The 23,559-nt window shown below is 51.0% G+C and overlaps 1 non-coding gene across 1 annotated transcript; it reads right to left on the bottom strand.

Moving 5' to 3' along the window:
• Positions 1-16,438: 16,438 nt before the first annotated feature.
• On the bottom strand, positions 16,439-16,511 carry TRNAK-CUU (transfer RNA lysine (anticodon CUU)). The gene has a single exon. It is a non-coding gene; the product is annotated as a tRNA-Lys (tRNA).
• Positions 16,512-23,559: the final 7,048 nt, after the last annotated feature.

Raw genomic sequence — 23,559 nt, 5'->3', positions numbered from 1 at the left:
ATGTATAACTCTGTCATGTATGCTCGCTCGCCGCCCACGACGCGAAGCCGCCCCACTCTGCGCATGCGACGACCCGAGGAAATTGCCCAGCCGCGCGCCGCAACCGCCGTCTCCACCAGAGCCGCGCTGTCGAAGCCGCGCCAGCGGTCGACTCCGCGCAGCTGCCCGCTCGGCCGGGACAGAAACACGAAGAGGAGGCGCTGCTCGCTTTTCTCGGGGAGCGGATAAAAAAAGGGCCAAGTCTGTTGTTACACCGCGGCCGACGAGCGGCGCAGTGTTCGTGTTGACGCGGAGCCGGGGTATATAGATCGATCGCGGCTTTCCTCGTAGATTAAGGGAAGAGAAAAGATGACGTTTTATAGCTCCGAAGGAGAAAGCTTCCGCGCGTGGCTTGAAATTGCGTTCGCGGCGTATGCGTGTAACCTGAGACTGCCGCGCTCGGATTGAAAGCCGATTGGGGCGGATCAGAAATTCCGTCCACTTGCGGGCGGAGGCGAGATAGACAGCGCGATGATGTTTCAATAAGGATGTTTTCTCGACACGGCCCGGGTGAAAGAAAAACGGGTCGAAGCTGTCCGCGGGATCGGCGAGGGGCACTTCTTGTTTTATTCGTTATTTACTCCTGTCTAATGCGGCATCTGGCGGAGAACAGGGTTAATTGGAGGGATGTAGCAGAGAGAAAGAATTTTCTTCCGCTTTTAGCCCGGAACTTTTGGGCCTTCGACCTGTTGAGGATGTAGTTAGAATGACTGTGATGGTGATGATGAAAGCGGCAGCAAGAAAGAAAATGTCGCTTGGAAAAGGCGCGGAATAAGAAAGAGCTCGACCTGCCATTATTCATACAAAAAAAAAAAAAAAAGAACAGTCTGCTAGGGAGAGCGTTCTAGCATGGCTGACGCAGACTAAATATTCTCAAATCTTCGCACCGCCAATTGTGTTTCATTTCAGAACCCCCCCAAAAAAAGCAGCCCCTCTTTTCGTGCGACTGCAGCTCAGCTATTGTTGCGGTTGGAGAACGTACAACGGCTTTTGCTGCCTTAGCTGAGCGCATCAAGGAGCCAACTCGCCCTCTTCAAAGCGATAAGAGCGATCGAGCGTGCGTTCGCGAGTAACGCTATGCAATAAAAGCGAGCCCCTTGCGCTAGGGCACGGTGTTTAATTACCGGAACCTGATAAATAGGCAGCAACGCGTGTCCGCAAATAGATCCTTTCTGCCAACCACATGTCGGCAGGGATTAAAACAGCCGCGCCCATACACAGTCGCGATGAGTAACGCACGCCACGCAGAGAGCGTGCGTCGCAGCCCAAGCAAAGCTCAGCGCGTTGTTCTGGGCACACATGTGGTGCACAACAGACGTGCGCAAACACATACGCAGCGATAAAGCGCGACGTGCGCGGGGCCGTCTGGCAAAGGCCAGGCTGCTGCTGCACTGCACCCAGCATCGGCATCGCGCGTTCGTTGCCTAAAAAGCTCAACGATGAAGCCCCGCCTGCGTGGCGTTGTCCGCCCCAGTAGAAGATGCCCCTGTTATGCCTCGAGCCTGGTCATTCCAGCGGCCGACGCCAGCTGTTGCTCTGCGCGGTTCTCTTCCTCCTTCCAAAGTTCGCTCCTCCTTTCCACCGACAACTGAGTTCCCTCCTCCTCCGCGTGCGGCTACCAGGTGAACCATTTCCGACAAAAACAGCGTAAGCGGCGGAGGGGGCAGAGAAGCAAATCGCATAACTAAACAACAAAAACACCAAAGCAAGCACAATGAGTGAGCAGGCGCCCTCGGCTCTGTTTGCCTGAGGTTTCCCTTTCCCTCCTTCTCAAGGTCCCCGTGTTTTCCTCCCCCAAAGCCTCCTCGTCGGTCCTCACGTGGCGATCACGGAGAAGGGGCGCTGGTGTGGAGGGCGCCACCAGAGCGGAAACCCCCCGCTCGCCTCGTGAGGCGCGCAGCTGGTGCAGCAGCGGGGCCAACGGGCCGTGCGGCGGCGCCACCGAAGGTCGCTCCCAGCGTGACTACTCGGCGTGCAACACCAAAGTAGGGTGGCGGCGTGCAACACCATCGGAGGAAGCAGCTCCGCGGCACTCCAAATCTCAGGAATATGGCGCAGTAATTGGGCAGGTTGCTGAATTTTATATGTATATAGTATATGTATATATAGTCACGTAGTGGTGACGGCAACTGGGTTCTCCTACTCCAAATTTTATATTGACAATCTGAGCATTAAGCCGCCGCGGCGGCAGCTCAGTGGTTATGGGGCGCTCGGCTGCTGACCCGAAAGACGCGGGTTCTAGCCCGGCCGCAGCGTTCGCATTTCGATGTAGGCGAAATACTAGAGGACCGTGTATGCGCGATGCCAGTCAGTGCACGTTGAAGAACCTCAGGTGGTCGAAATTTCCGGAGTCCTTCACTACGGCGTCCCCTATAGCCTGAGTCGCTTTGGCCCGTTAAACCCCATAAACCATACACTATAAACCAATCTGAGCACGGCTGCTTCTTAGATCACATGCGAACCGAATGATAAGCGCCCTCCTCTTCGAGGCGGGAAATACGACTCGTGGCCGAACTTTTAGGCTACCTTGGGCGATTTTCTCATTTAACTAAAGCATCCAACTGGCTTTAGCTTTTCTGTTTTTCTGTTTTCCTGAATTTTTTTTCTAACCAGAGCAATACAAAGGCACTTGCAAAGCTGCAGGGACAACAAGCTGTAGAAACGGTCACTACGTGTATACGCGAAGCGTTAAAGACCTGCCGCTTCAAGGCGAAACTCTGGGAAGATATGTCCCGGTTGGCGACAATTCGAGAGCCATTTAATCGTGTTGGATGCATTGTGTACGTCTCACTGTGACGCCATGCGCGGGGTTTTCCGCTACGAGGCAGGCTATAATGGCAACCTTATTGCGAGAACGGCGCACGTATTGTGACTCGTTGCATCAACAGCCTCCTCCCTTTACCAGATCTATCTTCTCCCTCCACCTGAGCTCCCCCTTCCGCCAGAGCGAGGACGGCGAAAACAAGGGGCGGAGAGCCGGAAAGGAAGGGCGGTTCGATTGCGTCACAATCATGACCGACTGCTGCGCCTTCTCGGAAACAACGAAGGGCGCGGAGGGAGGGAGGGAGGGAGGGGAAAGAGAAAAACAGGCAGCGCGTGACACGACATTGGAGGCAGCCAAGGGGTGGACAGTAACCAGAATCACACCATGTAGGTGTCGCCACGCATGCGTATAGCGGCCTCCTTATCTCCCATGTTTTCGCGATCACCCGCGTCGGCACGCGTGACGATATATCTTCGGTGTGACTCGCGAACTCGTTTCCAGCTATGTGCTTGCTCAACACCATCTTTTCTTTACTCCTCGGCCTTTAGTGTAGGCAGCGAGGTGCTGAGTATGGTCCATCCCTTAATTTCGGGCCGCTCTCATCGGTAACTGAGCTCACCTGCCACAACCGAGGCGAGCTTTCCTCGGACACCAGATTTTGGTTCTAAGCAATGCTGTCAGTAAAGCAAATAGCCAGCGGGTAATTTTAAAGTACTCGCCGTATCAACCGTAATCTCTCTGCGCCAGAGTGAGACGGCCATCCAGTGCCACATAAGTATCTGTAGCAAAGGAAGAAACGTACACACGCATGGGACAATCTGGGCGCCGGACAAAAGGTCACCGGACGGCTAGTAGGTTCATTGTAAATTAAGTAACAACGCGAATAGCACTAAGGAAGGGACGACGACAGAGTGAAAAGAAACGCAAGTCTTTTCACTTTGTCTCTGTCGTCGTCCTCACGACCTCTATCTCAACGTCCCCACGTGGGAGACCTAGGCCCAGTCGCTCTAAACCCTGCCGGACACTCAATAAATTTGTTTCTCACTCACTGTTATATAAGTTACCTGATGGGAGCTATCAATTCTGGGCAAACCCGAACAAAAGCTCACCTCCCCGAGGCATATTTATACCGCTCGAGTTCTAAAATCTACCGTAGGTGTAGGATGTAGATGGAGGAGTAAACAATTACAGATTAACGATTAACTATTAGTTGCTTGAATTCTTGACAGTTCACCTTACATTCAGGTTAGGTTAGGTGAGCTCTTAAATTAGCTTGTTTTAAATCTCAGCGTTAACAACTGACAGTCCATTTCGTGAGTTCACGGCAGTTAATGTTAATCGTAAGTATAGTAGATTAATGGCAAGGCTAAGTTTTAAATATATGCGGTAGTAATTAATGGTAAATAATTACAAATAACTACTTAAGACAGTTTGGCATAGGGTTTGCTGGAGTTACGGTGGGTTAAATGCAAGGTTAGGTTTTGAATAAATGCGCTAGCAATAAATGGCTAACATTATCAAATAACTGCGTAAGTCATGTCAGTTCCCCATAGATTTGGTTAGACTTCCGTTAGGTATAATTATGTTAGATTAAAGGTTAGATTAGGTCTTAAGTGAATGATTGGTTGGTTTATGGGGTTTAACGTCCCAAAGCGACTAAGGCTATGAGAGACGCCTTAAGTGAATGAGTTAGCAAGCAACGCTTATGTAAACCCTCTGCAAGGCTTATTGTTCTCGTCAGCTTTGGCGATCGAAAGGAAGCGGCGAGCGGGACTCCGCTTGAAAGAAACGCCATAGTGCGAAGTGACTGCCCCGATAGCGCGCTTCCCAGAACGAACGATATATATGGCTATGCTCTCCAGCTTAGAGATAACAGTAGATGCAGGGACGTGTCGCCTGCCAGACGGGTGCAGGTCACGACTCACCTCAAGCCGTTTTACGACAGTCGAGAAATCTCCCAATTTTAATACAGGCTTGACCCCTCTACGGTTCTCACCGAGAACAATCACCACTCATTTTAGCAAGCCAGCCTATGACACGCACGCCGACATATGTTTTCACGCCCGTGCTACCAAATGATCGCACATCACAGCCGGTTTATCTTTCCCAGAGATTGCTTATTAGTACAATGTCTCCCGTATTTTCCGATATCAGCCTTTCACCAACAGAGACAGTTGAGCCGGCCGCGAAGACAGATAAACGAAGAGCGCAAAATAAAGCCAGCGACGAATGGAAAAAAACCCCGCTGGGCTGCGTCGAAGCAGCAGCCGCCAGCGAAGGGTCTCGATCCCGAGAGCGAGAGGGCACTCAGCCGTTGCCGCGTGTGCGGGGGAAAGACACGGCGTAGGTGTTGAGTCAATGCTGCGGGGAGGCCGTGACGTCACCGAGCTCGCGTCGAGCGTCACAGCAACGACGACCCGTGACGTCGCAACGCGCGCGATCGTTGCCGCGCCGCTCCTCAGGGTTCCCGGACGCTGAACGGATATCACGAGCAGCAGATTGCCTGCGGAGAGGAGGAATACGAATGCAGTAAAAAAGGAGGACGGATGCCCCGTGTGAGGGTCGCCTGCAGTCATTTCACGCGTGTCTCGATTTCGTTATTCTTTCTTCACTGCCTCATCAAGGACGACGGCTGCCTTGGCTAACTGGTCTGGTCGCGATTCTTCGGGACGTTTCTAGAAGCGAGAAGCGGCCCTTGCCCAACCGCCGCTGACAACGGACTCCCGCTCGAACGCAACGTTAAGAGCGCCTTCAATTGCGCAAATGGGACAGTTGTGGAATTCCCGAGCGAGCACCAGAAATCGTATAGCTGGAGAGTTGATTCGCTGCGAAGAAAGAGATGTTCTTCCGCAAAGAATAACACAAGTCAGAAGGATATTTAAAAAAAAAAAAACTGGTTTCTGACGTGACGCTTGCGGAATTTTTGTCTCTTGGCTGCCTTTTTCGTTTCTTCGTTTGCAGCCTTCTCCGTGCCCCACGCGACCGCGCTGCTTATCCCAGCAAGGACACGTCGGCAAAACAGAACATCAGCATAACTTCGCGCCTCCAAAACAATTGCGCGCTGTTGGAGATAGGCAATGCGAAGAAGAGTAAGCTAGGAGGGAGGCCGAGCATAATAAATGAATGCTGCCAAGACGTGGGAGAACAGAACACATTTGGCGAAACGTCACCGATGACGGCAGCGTCCATCTTCTCTTTTTGTGAACTGCAAGTTCCATCCAGTCGCGATCCCGGAGTGGACATGAAAAGTGGCGACACAAAAGCCCCATGACGTCACAGGGTCAGAGAATAAATAGTCGGGAGAAGTTGACGGCAGTCAATAGGCAAGAGGCGATAGATAGTTGATAACAATATTTAGCCGAAAGATCTAAATGGTAATTATAGTCTTGTCAATCATTAGTAAAAAATAAACATTGATAGAAGATTGGTATACATTAATTGTTAGTTAACCATGACTAATAATTAATGCGCACTAATGGCCGACGACGACTGGAACTTCCAATACTTTCGCATTAACCGCGCACGTGCATCAGGCGATTTTTAGCACGTACGCACTGATCTGATGGGTACCAACCCCGAGCATAATCGTTTGTTGTCTCTTCATTCGCAGATGGCATAGCGCGAGCGCTCCGTCCCGCGGTGCTGCCCGCTCATCGTCGTTTTCGATACGTAGCACAAATCCGTGCTTTCGCAATGAATCGGGTGTAGTAAACATTCTCTGCAGATTTTTGCCCCCTCTCTCCGAGGCGTAAGCAATGCCCCTCATGCAAGACGGCGAACACGCGGCCAGGAAACGTGAGGCTCTTCCGACTGCCGCGACGCAGAGTCACGAGCCGTCCCGTCCGCAGACCATCTCTCAGCGACGACCGCTGTATCTACGATGCGGTTGCCTACGTCTGGTTACGCTTGGCCTCGGATGCACCTCCATGAATGCGATGCGTAGAAGTCAATTCCTACACAGTTTTCGAAAACAGAACAAATCAGCTACTGAGCCGCGGAGTTCCCACGTTCGGATTCGTCCGCGGCGGCCACGTTTCGATGAAGGCGAAACGCAAAAGGCGCCTGTGTGCTGTGCGATGTCATCATCATCATCATCGTCAGCCTGACAACGCCCATGCCGGGCAAAGGCCTCTCCCCTGTCTCTCCAATGAACCCTGTCCTTTGCTAGCCGCGGCCACCGTAACCCCGCAAACTTCTCAATCTCGATCATCCGCCCAACTAATTTGCTGCCGCTCCCTGCTACGCTTGCCTTCTCTTGGAACCGGTTACCTTGTCTTCGCATTAAATGCCCTGCCCAAGCTCATTTCTTCCTCTTGATTTCGACTCGGATGTCATTTACCCGCATTTGTTCCCTCCCCCACTCCACCCGCTTCGAATCTCTTAACGTTACACCTATCATTTTTCTTTTCCATAGCTCGCCACGTTGTCCTTAAGTTTTCTTTAGCCTCCACGTTTCTGCCCCATAGGTGAGTGGCGGTAACATACAGCTGTTGTATAATTTCCTCTTGAGGGGATATCGGTAAACTGCCATTCTGAGGCATACGGCTGCTTCTGAGAGAACCAGCCGTATGCGCTCCACCCCATTCTTATTCTTCTAGTTATTTCCCTCTCATGATCTGGATCCGTGGTCACTACCTCCCCTAGGTAGACGTATTCCTTTACCAATTCCAGCACCACGGTACGAATTGTGAACGGCTGTTGCCTTGCGAGACTGGTGAACATTACTTTGGTTTTCCCAAGAGCCCGAGCTGGTAGAGTCTGCGCTTCGGAGGCATACAAGATGGCGCTGGGTCCTCCTCTGAGAACATCTACGCGTAAATTAATGGGTCTCGGAGTCTCCAATGCATACATAGAACATCAGGAAGCAGTTCTAATCCGTCAGAAAGAACGACATCTAAATACGACCACGGGCAGGGCCTTACTGAGACGATTAGGCTACACCGACAGCGACAAGAAGATTCAAGAGACGGGGGACGTACCAGACGACATCAGATCGACCTACACAGTCCTACCCACCATTAAGCGCATGCACCCACAACTGCGCCGAGGCAGGAAGGATGCAAGGGCTGAGGCGACATAACAGCGCATCGGTGGCGCAAAAAAAAAAAAAAAAAATCCGTCTTTGTAGACGCAGCAAACTACCCAAGACACAGAGCCGTGGTGGCAGCGGCAATCGACTACGCTCACAACGAGTCAGCCAGCGTCACCATAAGGGGTTGTACCTCTACTGAAGCAGAGGAGAGAGCGATTGCTTTCGCAGTCGCCGAAGGCAAGAGTAGAGGCGAATCCCTAGTAATCATCTCGGATTCGCAGACTGCCAGTCGGAATTTCCTGCGAGGCAGAATTGGCAAACATGCTCTCCGCGTTCAAAGCCAAGGTGGCTCAAGCGAAGAAAAAACATTCTATCACGCGGGCACAGGGACACTCCAGCCTGGTCGGCAACCACGCAGCGGACGCCATCGCTCGAGGACATGCTAACCGAGCGACGGCTGATGCGCTGGGACTCGAGCCATTTGCCCAGACGTATGGCGACATACTGGAGCACCTTAGGGGACTAAGGAGGATCTATCCCCCACCCCAGAGCAAACTCAGTAAAGAGCAGACTAAGTTGGAGAAAGTTACAAACAAACACATATCCATGCTTATTTATTCTAAACAAGACACACACCCCTACATATAGCCCCACATGCCCATGTTGCGTCACACACCACATGGGGATGCCAACACAATTCTGCTTTCCCAGTCATACACAATGCCACGCCGGAGCAGTGGGAGGCAGCGCTGTCCAGCTGGGAACCCGGTGATCAGCTTTCACTGGTCGAACGGGCCCAAGCTGCCGCAGCCGCCGCAGCAGTCCTAGACTAGGGACTCCACCCACGAAGACTCCCGAGACGTTACGGTCGATGCATAAAAGTTTTTTCTCTCTCTCTACTTTTTAATTCTTAGACCCATCGCTGTGCTTTGCCCATCTAACTCATTGATCATGCTTTGTAGTTCCTCTCCACAGTGACTTGGCAATGCAATGTCATCAGCGAATAGCAAGTTACTTAGGTATTCTCTATTAAGTCTTATCCCCAAATGTACCCAATCCAAGCCTCGGAACACCTCCTGCAAACAAGCGGTGAATAACATTGGCGAGATTGTGTCTCCCTGCCTGACGCCCTTCCCAATTGGAATTTTATTGCTGACTTTATGAAGGAATATATGCTAGCTGTGAAGTCGTTATGTCTTCCAGTATTTACACATAAGACTCATATTCTGCGCATTTCCCTACCACCGGACTGATAGCATGAATATGGTCTATTGTCGACTAATGTTTACGAAATCCTGCCTGATCATTTGCTTGATCGAAGAATAAGGTCGTCCTGACTCTTTTAGCGATTACCTTAGCAAATACCTTGTAGGCAACGGACAGTAAGCTGGTCGGTCTGTTATTTTTCAAGTCCTTGGCGTCGCCTTTCTCATGAATTAAGATAATATTAGCGTTCTTCCAAGGTTCTAGTACGCTCAAGGTCATAAGGCATTGCGTATAGACGGTGGCTAGTTTTTCTAGCTCAACCTCCCCTCCGTACTTCAACAGATCTGCTGTTACCTGATCCTCACCAGCTTCTTTTCCCCTTTGCATTTCTCCTAAGGCTTTTTTTTTTTTTGTTTCCTCTTTACGTAATGGCGCCGGGTCCCATTGCTGTGTGCTACTGCCTCTCTCATTAACGTTCTGATTACGCTGTCTGCTCTATAGATTTGTGTAGAACTCTTTGGCTACTTTATCCATCTCATCCAAATTGATAACGATATTGCCCTCTTTGTCTCTTAACGCATATACCTGGTTTTTGTCTATGCTTAGTTCCCTCTTCACCGCTTTTAGGGTACCTAAGTTGTTTAAAGAATGCTGGATTCTCTCCATATTAAACTTTCTTACGGCGGCTATCTTGCGCTTATTTATTAACATTGATAGCTCTGCAATTCTATTCTTTCTGTAGGGTTCAATGATTTGGTTTTGTTATTGAACGTCCCAGAGCAACTCAGGCTATGAGGGACGCCGTAGTGCAGTGCTCCGGATAATTTCGTTCATCTGGGGTACTTCAACGTGCACTGCCATCGCACAGCGCACGGGCCTCTGGCATTTCGCCTCCACCAAAATGCGGCCGCCGCGGCCGGGATCGAAGCCGAGTCTTTCGGGACAGCAACCATTGAGCCACCGCGGCGGCACTAGACGCTTGCATGCTTTGACGTTTCTTAATAAGATCTTTCGTTTCCTGCGATAGCTTGCCCGTATCCTGTCGAGCCACCCTAAAGGCTATATACTTCTACTGCGCTGTCTGTAATGATAACTGTGAGATTACCATCCATTGTTTGAATATTAAGATCGTTTTCCTCAGTTAAAGCCGAATATCTGTTGTGCAGCGATATTCTGAATTCTTCTACTTTCCCTCTTACCGCTAACTCGTTAATGGGCTTCCGCTTTGCTACTTTCTTGCGTTCTCTCTTCAAGTCCAAGCTAATTCGACACCTTGCAATTCTGTGGTGGCTACAACGCACCTTTCCGGGGACCTCTACATACTGCACGTTACCAGGATGAGCGCATATTATGAAGTCTGTTACATTTTTAGTCTCATCATTGGGACTCTTCGACATAGACTTCCTGTTCCCCTATTTGTAAAATAATGTATTCATGATCCGTATTATCTTTCTCTATGAACTCTACACAAAGCTCTGCCCTGCTATTCTTGGAGCCTACGCTATAACAGCCTACCGCCTGGTCCCCGGCCTGCTCCTTGCTATACTTTCGCATTGAAGTCGCCCATCAGTACAGTGTACTATGATGTTACTTTGATCATTGCCGATTCCACGTCTCCGTAGGAACTTTCAACGACCTGGTCGTCGTGGCTGGATGTACACGCGTATATGTGGATTAGCGGACAGACGAGAACTAGGTGTGGGATTCCTGATCAATCAGGATATAACTGGCAACATAGAGGAGTTTTACAGTATTAACGAAAGAGTGACAGCTGTCGTAAATAGCTTCAATAAAAGGAAAAGGGTGAAGGTGGTGCCGGCCTTCACCTCTTCCTTCCCTCACTCCCTCCTTTATCCCTTCCCTTACGGAGCAGTACAGGTGTCCACGGAGATATGTGAGACAGCTACTGCGCCATTACCTTTCCTCAAAAAACGAAAACGAATCTAAGACGTTGCACGAGACAGAAGAGCATTGGCACGGACACGCTTGTCGCCAGGGCTGCATTTTTGCGTCAGAAAACGCTATTACTAAAAGCATTAACACCCTGGCTCAATACTGGGGAATACTGGTCAGTACCGCAGTGCCCAAAGCATTCGGCTGCCGAGCACGAGCTCGATGCAGGATCGAATGCCAGCCGCGTCATTCCAACGGATGCGAAGTGCCGAAAGCGCCATCGAACTGTGGGATGTTGGTGCAGGCAAGCGGAACATCGGGTGGTCGAAATGAGTCCACGGTCCCCCATTCTTCGCTGCGTCCTTCACCCTTTCCATCACGGCGCAGATCGGCCACAAAAAGTGTGGCCGTTGTTTTTCCGCCGCCTTCGTTGTTGAATACTCCGTAAAAGGGCTCTGGCGTGGCACCCTTCTGCGTTCACTGAAATCTCGACACAGAAGAGTTTGCGTTTCGCTTACAGCCGCCGCCCAGGCCAGGCATCCGGAATGAGCCAAATCTGGCAGAGCGGCATGACAGCTCAGCACAGCCACCGGCGTGGTTCGCTTAATTACGGAACGCAGCAGGCCGCAACCCGGCCGACAACACGGAAGTGCCGCATCGATGTCGCGCGCTAAACGCTTCCGAGCCCGACAAGCACGCGAGACAGCGAGCACGACCCGCGTGCGAACCCTTCCCCCCGCTTCCTGCTGTCGGCTCCGCTTCCAGCGCGGAATATCGCGTGAGAAGAATCGCACCCCCCACCGGATGCTTGCGCAAGGATTGACTGACTGCACCTGCCCGATGTGGTGAGCATGCGGTCGGCGAGAAGCAAAAAATTAATAACAAAGCAGCCCTGTTCGGAGACGCAACATAGACGGGCAGCACAGCGTCGGCTATCACAAGCACCGCGGGCCCAAGCCAGCAACAATGACGTGTGACCCGTGCCGCTGCACAGCGCACGCAGACATGCCGGCGTCCTCATCAACTCTTAACCGGAACACCCTGTTCGCGAGTAAACAACGCGGAGGGAGCTGTTCACATAAATTCAGCGTAGCAGGATACAGTGACGCTGCTCCTCAGCTGCTGGCTTCATGCAGCGGGGCACATCAGCTCCGAAACAGACAGCGATTTCGCGCCCTCTAAGTAGGAATACAGCTCTATCATTCAACGCGTCGACGTCTGGCGGCACCCGCATACGCTTCGGGATACGCGCAGCCGCTCGCATTGCTGAGTACCGGCGCCAGCGCGCTGGCTGCGGCAATGCAACTTTTGAGCTCTCCCAACGAGAGTTCTTCCAAAACGTGTCTCTGGACAGCCGAGAAAACAACAAAAAAAAAAAAACACGGAAAATAGATTTTCGGAATGTGCGCGTGCTTTGTCTCACCGTCATTACGTTTGCGCATAGTTACATCGAGTCTCGTGCCGGTCGCGCTCTAATTAAACACCATTAACACAGGCTATCTTTGCTTCCGAGAAGCACAAAAACAAGCTGAACGGCACGCGCCAGCTCATATCGACAGAGCGAAGAATGTACTGCAACAATGGTGGACTGTTGGGCGACTTCGTGCATTGCGTTATACAATAAAGCAGCACGCAAACCTCTGAAGCAGGAAAGAAAGGAAGGCATGGGACGATCTGCTGGACAACAACTGGTCTTTAGTGAAGGAGCATTAGCCCCGTCAGCCATACAGCGCCCGCGTAGACGTCAAAACCAACAAAGGAAAAATGGCGTTGTCTGAGTGATTTCGCGCACGAGCAACACGAAAACAACCGGCGCCGTTAAGATCTTTGGCTCAGGAAAGAGAAATTCCAGTCTCTCAGCGATGCATAGCGGGAGTACACTTACACAATTCGCGCTGCATAGTTTTCTACTTTCTTAGGCTTTCTCGCGCATACATGTTGTTCTTCGATATCTCGCTCACAAGTAAGTACGCCTGTTTTAATTGGCTTCGAATGGCAGCAGACATAAGGAAACAACGATTTCCTTCTTTTTTGCAAGGTGAGTATTTTTAGGAGATGCGCCTCGTCGGAAGAGGTTAGCTCGAAATTAAAATTGAACGATGTTGCCAACCGGAAGTTCGAAGGTGAACTATAGTGCTCTTAAACATGCACTGCTGCACCTAGAAGGTCAGCAGAAATAGATATCAGCCGGGCATTGAGTAAAATGATTATTAAAAAGTCGTCGATGCAACTAAAAACACGGGTCACTCGGACGTCGTCACGAAGGCGTCGAAGCGAGTTATCATATTCCGCTAAAGTAATGCTGCAGGGGTGTAATACTTGGGCCGGTGCCAATACCTTTCGTCAGCTGAAACGAAGAAGCATAAAAAGTCAATCAAAGTTGAGGACATCTAGAAAGCTCAACGAAGAAATCGGAAACCAAGGTCACTATAGTTCTGAAAAGACAGCGCCACATTTGTCGAAAGGTTCACGTAAGGCAAAGCATCGCGTGGAGCAACCACATCCACCAAGAACGCTAACTTGGTGCCAGGTATTCGTAGCTTTAGTGTATCCACTAAGCTTTACGAACTGTCTATAGCAAAAGGGCTATTGGGAACGAGCTTGTTGAGTCGCTGGAACTGCCCCACCCAACGCTTGCCAATAGCTTTCCTCGGTCACAGTTGCTCGCCGTGGAAATCAGGCCTGCGAGTCTCGTGGCAAAAGAAGACTCGCAGACAGTAAACTTGGCATTTTTTGATAGCTTTTTTCAATGCGGCTAAGTTTAAATCCATTGCAAGTTTGAAGGCCGTGGTTTCCACTTTCGGATGTGAAAAGCACAAACTAACGGCGAAAGTAAAGAACCGAAAGAGATTTTTTTTACGCAGCTATATATATGTTACGCTGTGCTAGTGGGATGAAAATAATGCGCCACTACCCAATCCTCCTCTCCTACTTCTCTTACACTCCTTCCCTGTGCAGACATCTGCAGCAACATCGCGGTTCCGGGAGTTAAAGTGTCATTAACAGCTATAGCTGCAAACCACGGCCCTCAAGCGTCTGAATTCTACCGCACCCACTCCCACTGAGAGCGCGTAACAACGCCTGTGTGGACACACCACAGTCTCAGAGAGAGGACATGTGTGAGGGTCATGCGATAATTTTTGGCGACCCAAACACAGGTTGAAAAGCTCTGTGGGGCTCTATGTTAGCTGTCGCTGGCGTAGCAGCAACAAAATAGCTCTGGTTTCTCGAATTCTAGCTTCGTTTGCATTGCCACTTTTCGCACGCATAGAGAAGTAGCGGCGTCTAGGAAGGGCGATGGTGGTGAAGAAATGAATGCCATCGAGGCAGAAAGCAAAAAAATAAAATAAAAAAATTGGAACGAAGTGAAAACTTTTTCGATAGACGTTAAACATTGGGAACGGTTTCCTCAAGTACCAACTAACTAGTAAGCCTTTCTTTACAGCAATGTCGCGCCTCTTTACGGATGGATTCCAGGGTTTCCATTTACATCCCTCGACTGCTGCATGCCCTTTGGCCGCAATGGGGTACACCCTTTCGCAATATGGATATCATTAATCCCAAGCATCAGCACTCCTGCAACTCCAGGCTACTTAAAATGCTGCTAGTCCTTCGAAAGCGCCCCTTTACTTGGTGCGCAAGATATTGACTCAGCGCTGCTTCGCAATGCGTGGAGAGGCTCAGCCGGGCGGCAAAACGAATGGGCGGTCGACAGTGCGTCGCGCTTCGTGGAAGAGCGTCGCCGGCGGCAACCAACGCCCGCGGCGAGCAGGAAAGGGCGGGACGACAGCTTCTGTGCGCTACCGCGCGGAACTCGCGAGACATCTGTCCACCGGAAGCGACCCAGCTTCCGCCGCTGCGCCATCTGGTGAGGCAGCTGCGGTCCCGCGAACCAACCCCTGGCCCCGGTCGCCGGGCGAGCGTTTATCGCGGCGCTGCTTCCCTTTGGCCTCGTTCTGCGCGCGCTCCTGTTATTCATCCGCTATCAATCCGCAACCCTTTATGTTCTTCCCCCACCGGAAGACTCTGGCAAGCTTCATCGGCGTGACCTCCGCGCTGCCCTTTGTTTGTGTTCCAGCGCTCCTGTGCGAGCCGGGCTCCCGTCTTTCGTCGTCAGCGTCTTCGGCGTGTGCTGTACAGTAAGCGCCCGTCCGACCACAGGCAGAAATAAGGCGCGACTTGACTGAACACAGGGGGCGATTCGGCAACACTTCGGTCTCATGTGGCCCCGAGCTGTGCAGGTCAGAATACGCAGCCAACTTTCGACCTGTGAAGACCGTGCACCGCAGTGGGCGAGAAATGTTTTCCGCGGACCTTTGGCCGCCGCATTGGTGAAAGGCAGCGGGCATGCCTAACCAGCTCAGCGGCAGCTGATCCGGCCATCGCCTTACAGCAAAGCGCACCACCGCGGCGCCCACCTTCACTATACATCTGCTCTAGAACATCGCCTTTTGTGGCGAGCGCGAATCTTCGTCCTCGTTGGTATCGCGCAATGCAGCAGCTTCGCTTTCCACCGGTACGCAACATGCATAACCTCGAAGCAGCGTGCTGCAGCAGCAGTTGCGCGACCATGAGCTGCAGTGTCGTTTGCCTGTCGACTGCTGTCCTGCCGAGTCGATCCGACATGACCGGTGCACGGCCCGGTCCGTGGTCCGTCGTCTGGGTACATTTCATCCCGACACGCTAGCGAAGTTGTGGGAATCCTGGCTTTCCGCCGTTGCCTTTGCGTGGCTGTGCCGGCTTCCTGCGTTGTTTCTCCTCTTTCCCTTGCTCCCGCCTCAGGCGGTGGAGAGGCGGCTAGGTGACTAATCACTGTCATTTGGCCACAGCTCCGCCCCGGCTCCCCAACGGCCTTTGTCATTGGCGCCTTTTGGCGGGAAATCGGGACCCGCTACGGGCGGCCGCGCACGGCGCGACCGTCCGAGCGGGGCCCAGAGAGAGAGATCCCTCCGAGACAGCGTAAGGTGCGTACGCTACTGTTTTGTCCGTGCCGGCCTTTGCCGTTCGGACCAGTGCTTACTCGAGCTCGCCCGCACGTGTCCTCTGACCTGCAGCGGCTCGAGCCTGTCCAGCGGGGTCCAGCGACCTCTGACAGGCGTACCTTGCGTTGTTTGCCCACTCTCTCTCGCAACCGGCCCAACGGTCGACACGAGAGAGAGATCACAGCACTGCCGCGGGGACATTCTCCTGCAGCGGCGTGCTAGCGGCGCGCATTACTCGAGTCGCTTCGTGCGCGCAGCGGAGCCTTGCTCCTCGCGCGCCCCCGGGACGGGGTGACGATTGAGTGTGTGTGTACTGCTGAAGGACGACGTGAATAAACGTCTCCTTTGTGAACTTGGAGGCCTATTTCTTTGCGGCGAATCGCTCACCTCCCAGCGGAGGTTGAGTGCACCGCATCGGTGTCCCAGTGGTGTGTGGTGACGGCTGATCGGGGCCCTTGGCTCGCGCGAAGCTCGAACCCGCAGTGGGTGGTGGCCTGTGTCCACTTGGAAACCCATAACTGGCGCCCAACGTGGGGCCCGAACCCACGACCCTGAGATTAAGAGTCTCATGCTCTACCGACTGAGCTAGCCGGGCCTGTGTCCACTTAGAAACCCATAAAGTATAGGCACTGGACACACTTGATACTCCGAGTGCAAACGCGCCTAGAAGTGACTGACGTCGGACCCTCATTTCAAATGATTTCTGCTGCGTTAGCTTCGCCCACGGCAGGAATAACAAAATGATTCACGGAAATGAGGCAGAGCGTTGGGGTTGATCTTGGCTCTGAACCAGCACACTGGGCTCGGCATTCGAACAAAACAAGGCGAGAAAATGCGCCGTCGCTTGAACTATGCGCATGACGAATAATGGAAGTGCGCTCATTCATTCGGTGGCCAAAGGGTCGTATAGTAAGATTTTTTTGGCGGGTGTTGTTCAACTTGGTCACTGCCGATTTACGATCATCAGCATAGAGTGCTGAACGGGTCCGTATCTTGACGCAACCTACGTTGTCATACGTGCGGAAAAGAAATGTGTATAGAGAAAACATGTAAACCGACACGATAGTAAAAATTTTCTAAAGAATATACGTATCCCCCCCACGCCCCCCTTTTTTTGGAGAAAAAGATTCCGTTTAAAAGGGGAGCATGAAAAGCATTATTAGGAATACCACGGCCCACTTCCTTTGTGGCCAACACATCGTCGCTGGGCAGCAGGTGATTATTCGTTTACGACATACGACACCGCCCATGTCACGCACTGCAAACGAAGGCTGAAAGGACTCACTGGCAATAGGTGTACAACAGCGCGTATTTCCCCTGTGCTCAAGCCACAGTCCCCTAACACACATGACGAATAGCGCATATGTGAGCAGAGACCCGGCAACTTCAAAGCATTTTTGAGCATTAAAGCTGCACAAAAAGAAATGGCACCAAAATAAGAGCGTACAGGGATGCATACCTGTGCAACAAAGTGAAACTCAAACAAACATTAACAAATGTCTGCACACGCTGACAAACACAGGCCCGCAAACAATGCCGTGTTACATGCCGGCCAACGTACAGATATCGTGCAAACTTATGCCTTACAATGCGGACACATGAGATCGTTAGGGAAAGGATCCGTATAGCAACTGCGCTTCCACACCACGCCCAGCCTCAAACGATGATGTATATTTTGCCACCAGAGTGCGGAGTTCACGGAAAAAGCTACACAGTGGTGCCTCATTAATATGCAGACTTTGGTTTCTCCGAACAGAGCTGTCCATGAAGGGAGCCGTCTCATAACGAATCACAAAAAAAAATGAAAGAAAAATTAACGAACACTTCATGATCAGGATGTGCTTCGGTGTATAATGGTCGGCAGCAAATTGGAAATTAGACGAATCCTTGGGAGGTTTAAGTGGACTGTCCTAGTAATAATTATCTTTAAAATAATGTGGTGCTATCTATAGAGCAATGGTCTATGAAAACAGTGAACCGTTCGTACGAACTGGTAGCGCACATTATTGTTCCCAGTGGGCTTTCAACATAGTGAAACGTGCACAGTTTTTTTTTTTTTTTTTCACAACCATTCACACAAATGGTAACGCGCGTAGACAGGCTACCTTGGCGAGTATGAAACCGCGCAAGACTAGGCCGTCAGTCAGGCTTTTCCGCTTTTGCAGTGTCGTTCGCTGCGGTCCATCACTCAAAATACAGGAGAACAGGGCTGCGGGGAAGTCGAGGTTTGTTCTCAGCGCTGTCCATATAGACGGGGCAAAAATGCATAGGTCAAATATGGACCCTGTCCGCTGTCTGCCCAGCGAGGTTCCGTATACTAAAGAGGTAGTCCCACAAAAAATTCATAATTCTAGTCGTCCATGCTAACAGGGCTGGTATTAACGGAGCCAGGTTGCATTGCAGCGTTCAGCAGAAGCGGTTGGCGACCACAAGGCCCCCGTTAGACCGAATGGAGGCAGAATCTAATGTCAAAACCGCATCCACCCATAGGTTTCCGGAACCACTGGTCGCATTTTCGAGGAAATAATTTCTTCCGAGGAAGCTCTTAAAATCCAGGCGCGTAAACAAAGGCGCCGCAGACGCCATCAGGTCAGGGCAGACAAGCGCTGCTTCCGATTCTCACCGTCTTCCTGCGGGAGACGGACTGTGCCGAAACGAGAATGTCTTCACGGTCGTAAAGCCTGAAATAAGCGGGTGGCGAGCTTGGATGCCGAGCACCCGGCGAGCTAGACAGCGCAGCAGAAATGGCGGCGAAAGCAGCAGTGCCCGCGAGGGAAGTTCGCTCTTCTTCCTGCCCTTTTCTTCTTTGGCTGACGTAAACTCATTCAGCGACTGTCGCGGGGCCGCTCGCTCAGTACGCGCGGGGCCGCACACGGAAGCACTGGCTCGGGCAGCGCGCATTACAGGCGCGCGAGACGCACGAGGAAGCGCACCTGTGGCCGCACATCCGGCTTTGGCTGGCAGCGACCGCGGTGCGCTGCTGCTGTTTATGCACTGCAGTGATTGTATGTGCGTCGCTCCTCGCGCATATGCATTGCATCGCTTGCGGGACGCTGCCGCACTGCAGGACCGCTGTTCGGACAGAGTGGCCCGTATTTCGTTGCACGGCGACAACGACCGGGCGGCAGGCTGCTCTGTAGAAGGGGGACGCGGAGCAGCAGGAATACGTTCCTCGCCACGCGAACGGTCATAGCTTCCCCAACGCTGTGCAGCTCCCGAGGCAGTCAGCGAGAGTTTTTACCGCGGGCCGCTCCTGGGTTGAGAAAGAAGAGAGTGACGGTTGTTTGTGTTAGAAACCCCGGAGGCCCTTCTTTCTGTCCTCCGAATGAGAGGAGAGCAAACTTTCCGTCCTGGACTGAGGGCTCCACTCAACGAGACAAGTGCAGTATAATTTAATAACAAAAGTTTTTCCTCCTGCGCTCCCCCATTGATGGGAAAGGCACGAGATGCGAAAGCTTTCCTCTCGAACCTGTCCCCCAATCGCATTCGGCAGGTAGTGCGGCATCTAAGCAAGAAACTCCCTCGAATAACTATGACAGGTACTTCTAAAGCGCATTAATTCAACGCGCTGATATCCAAAGAATATAACGACGACAGTTTTTCTGTTTTTTTCCTTCACTGAGGATAACAACACAGCACACGTGAGACCATTAAAACCATACCGCGCTGCTAACAGCAGTAACATGCCACCACGCCTGCTGTAACTGCAGAGCGAACTCGGTTGTTAGCACGCCATCATCGATCAAGGAATCCCCTGAACTAGCTGTTTTGAACATCGCATTCGACGGTTTGGACATTGTAAATTCCACAGCACTGAAATCCTGTCCTTTCGCAGTCCCATTACCACTTATATGCGTTCGGCAGTAGACATTACCGGCATTTATAAATCCCGTATCTGATCTGCCTCTGAGGTTTTGACTGTGTGCGGACTAACGCTTCTACCGAAGAAATGTAACACGGGTGAAACGGTCGTTAGTATTGCTGGCGTAAATGCAGGTAATGACGCAAGCGAATCAGGCTGGCTACTCTTTGTATCGTAAAACAAGAAGAAGCAGTTGCACTGCTAACTGGGAGCTGCTAATTAATTACGCACTAAACTTGAGCAGTGCATAATTTGCCCGCCATAAATTGCAGCAAAGCGCTGGCGGTCGTTTCTCTGCGACAAAGCCATCTGTGATACCACGCTGTCGCTCACAGAAATGCTTGCTGAAATTTAACAACCTTTCTGCGACCCTATGTTGACACGGCCTTGAAAACTGTGACAGTCGCTGCGGCATTAAGCCTAGAGGTGAGAGCTTAGTGCAATTTCTTGCGTTGGTCACTCGGCGCATTTTAATGTGCTCGATGAGCAAAGCTGCGTTTCATCAAGACAGCTGCTTATGAAACGATAATAATCAGCCAAGCATATGATTCCTATACCTGCAGCCATTACCTTCTCTGAGGCGTCAGAGCTTGCGAGGCTTTAACTATAACCGTTATACCTAACCATGCAAACCAAGGTGCCAAATTGGCGCGATGGAGGCACATGCGCTCACAAAATGCACAGCTTCATAAAAAATCTATCTCGGTTTTTATTGTCCTCGCCACAGCCACCTCCTCACAAAACGTGCCGTGTCACGAAAAAAGTAATAATACCCCCCCCCCCCTCCCCCTCTTCTTGTTCTTTGACATCTTAATCGAAAAAAAACACGCCGGATCGATCTTCGGACATAGTTCGCATTTCATGGGAATACGTGTCACAACGTCACGGACATGGGCGCAAAATGATACTCTCATTGGCGTCCAATCGCGCGTCACACCACACCGCATTGGCGCTTCCTCTCCTTGCGCACGGCAGCCTGTTTCTGCATCGTGCGCATATAAAGAAAAGCAGAGCGGGGAAGAAAATGGCGGCCCGTGACGTGCGCGCTTTGTGCGACCGAGGCGCGAGACCGGCAGCCGTCGCTGCGTCCGCTTTCCGGAAATTGGCTGCCACACGTGACGCCGCACGCACCTGCAGCGGCCCCGACAATGGCAGGGGACGGAGATTGCAAGACGCCGCCGCCGCCGCGGTCGCCTCGCGCGATGGAAGGAGGCGGCGATTTCGCTGAAGCATTCTTATCTCGTCGTTTCGCGCATCAGAACGGTGTTCTCTTTATATTGTCACGTAGTGGTGACTGCAGTCCGGTGAACAGGAAAACAGCGAGAATCGCTTCCAAACGAATCTCTTTATTTGGGCTGACTTAATCACTCGGCGGCGGCGTAGCAACAAGCGCGCTCGGCGGTCGTCGAACAGAATGCCCGCCACTGTCGGCCGTGCTGTTTTTAAAGCTGATAGCGAACTTTCTAGAGAAAGGTTGGAAAGTTACTAGGACACTCTCGAACAACGTAGAGTCCGCTCCGCTTGGATGCGATCAATCGAGATAAATCTAGGCGCGTCTTGCATCACAAACAAAGCGATAAAGCTGCGTGCCGGCAGCTTTGAAGAATGAACAAACAAACACTCGCCCGCGGGAATATTTGATTCCTTGCCATCTTCAGGCCTGCCTTCTCTTCCTTAATTTATTCTCGCTTGTTTTCAATTATAACAATCGCCGACTGAAAGTTGCATCTTGCTCCACCTCTAGCGACAACTTTCGAATTAGTGGCTTTGTCTGGTATTTTCCCAATCAGTGCCAACAAAATGTTATGTAATTAACCACCGCTGTGTTGTATGTCCGTATATAGCGTTAAATGAGCCATTGAGCACACAAGGGAAGCGAAACGAGGAGCAGCTATGGCGTGCAGTCGCGACGAAAAAGGATTTCCACTGTGACGTGCCACCCAGTGATGCCACGGCTGCTGATTTATCAGTAGATCTACTGATTTTTTAAATTTTCTGCTGATTCAGTGATAAAGCGTTTGAATCTACTAATTTTCTTGCTTTTCTACTAAAACGAAAGCAAAAGCAGCTACTTTCTCCAGTTGGTTATATTAACTCTGACTTTTTCAGTACAGAACTTGTATTAATGTGATGCCACCTAGAGAGCGAAAAAAAAATGCGGTTGGCTTCGTGGTTAACATCATTCTTTCCTTCCTCCATGGTTAACATACATTCTTGCGTTTCCAGACTCTCAAACGTGGCGCTACCTCTGTCTTTGAGCAAAGTGGGGAAAAGGTGAGGCGGTGAATTTGTGAAAGTGGGTGCACTACCGTACCACACAACTATGAAGCCACAAGTCCACAACAATGAAACCAAAACTATCGAACCAGAACTAATGGCGCAGTACATACCGAGTGTGGCAGGTCACGCATTAAGTTCAGCGTGCGCGCTCATTAAGTAATATCTGTATGTCTTGAGTTCTCGATATGTTAGTGCTAATAATTTAGTGATTCACCCGTCGAGGTTATATTTATGTCCACTGCAGCACGGAGGCCTCTCCCAGCGATCTCCCAATCACCCCTGTCTGGAAGATACTATACTCTAAAGATTTCAGGTACTAACTACCATCTGACGCCTTTGAATATGCCATCAGAGGGCTTGACTGTTTTTCACTTCGTGCTTGACAATGGCTATCTGGATCCCCGGGTTTTTCGAAAGTATCGCCAAGAATCTCGTGGCCAATTTTTGTACTATTTCTTACAAGCTACAATACAGCAGAGTACTAATATAAGCGCTGAATTCGTGGGCTCATAAACTGAGTACAAAAATTGAAATTAAAAATCTACTGATTTCTACTGATTTTTCGCGAAAAAATCTACTACTATTTTTTTTATGTGTCGTGGCAACACTGCCACCAGAGCGGCAGATAGCAACGCTCGGCGCTGCGGTTACGAACTCGCCGGTAATAAAAGTGTCAGGCGTGTTCGCGAAGTACGGCGCTGCGCCAGCTGCACGGTGCGATTTTCGTAGCTCCGGTGATGTCATTAATTGCTGATGTTTTTTTTCGTCCCGACTGTGCATATGTAGGAAACCACCAGTCACTGAGACCACGGAGCATATATAGGTGTTTTTTTGTAATTTATCTTTTAAAAACAACTGATTAGAAAGCAACATAAAAATCGACCACCTTTAGCCGGTGGGAGCCGAACCCCCGATCTCCGAACTTCACGTCCGGTGCTCTACCAACTGAGCCTCAACGACGGCTGTACAAATACCAGCGCCAACTTCGTCCATATAGGGGCGGACGTCCACTAGAGTTGTCCATATTTGGTTCATGTGATGTGCAGTTCTAGCACAGGACCAGGTAAATGTGTTTTCTGGTATACAATCCCGATAAAAATGCGAACAGCGCGGCGCCTACATGCCCAGCTTTTGGAACTTGGTTTCACCGCACTTGTATCAGAATGACAAAAGAACTACGCTAGAATCGATATCAGCCCTCTATCTTCTTTTTGTCACCATTCAGGTGCTAGAGTGATGACAGGAAGCTCCAAAAGAGGAGCATGCAGGCGCTGTGCTGTTACAATTTCTTTCAATCGTCCGTGTAGTTAATCGACATTTTCTCCAGAAAAAAATGATTGGCTGCACAGATCCACGCCTTTGTATTACATACGTCGCACAGTCTCGCAGGTACGCAGGCCTACGACGTGTCTTGTGGGCTCGGCGTTTTCTGCAGGCGACGACGTTTGGTTAAATTTCGAGAAACGCTACAGTTTATCCGTTCCGAAACATGGGCTAGGCA

This window comes from Amblyomma mixtum, chromosome 2 (genome assembly GCF_055824585.1).
Source record: "Amblyomma mixtum isolate Tamu chromosome 2, ASM5582458v1, whole genome shotgun sequence".
NCBI lineage: Eukaryota > Metazoa > Arthropoda > Arachnida > Ixodida > Ixodidae > Amblyomma > Amblyomma mixtum.
This window is presented reverse-complemented; position numbering and strand designations above follow the sequence as displayed.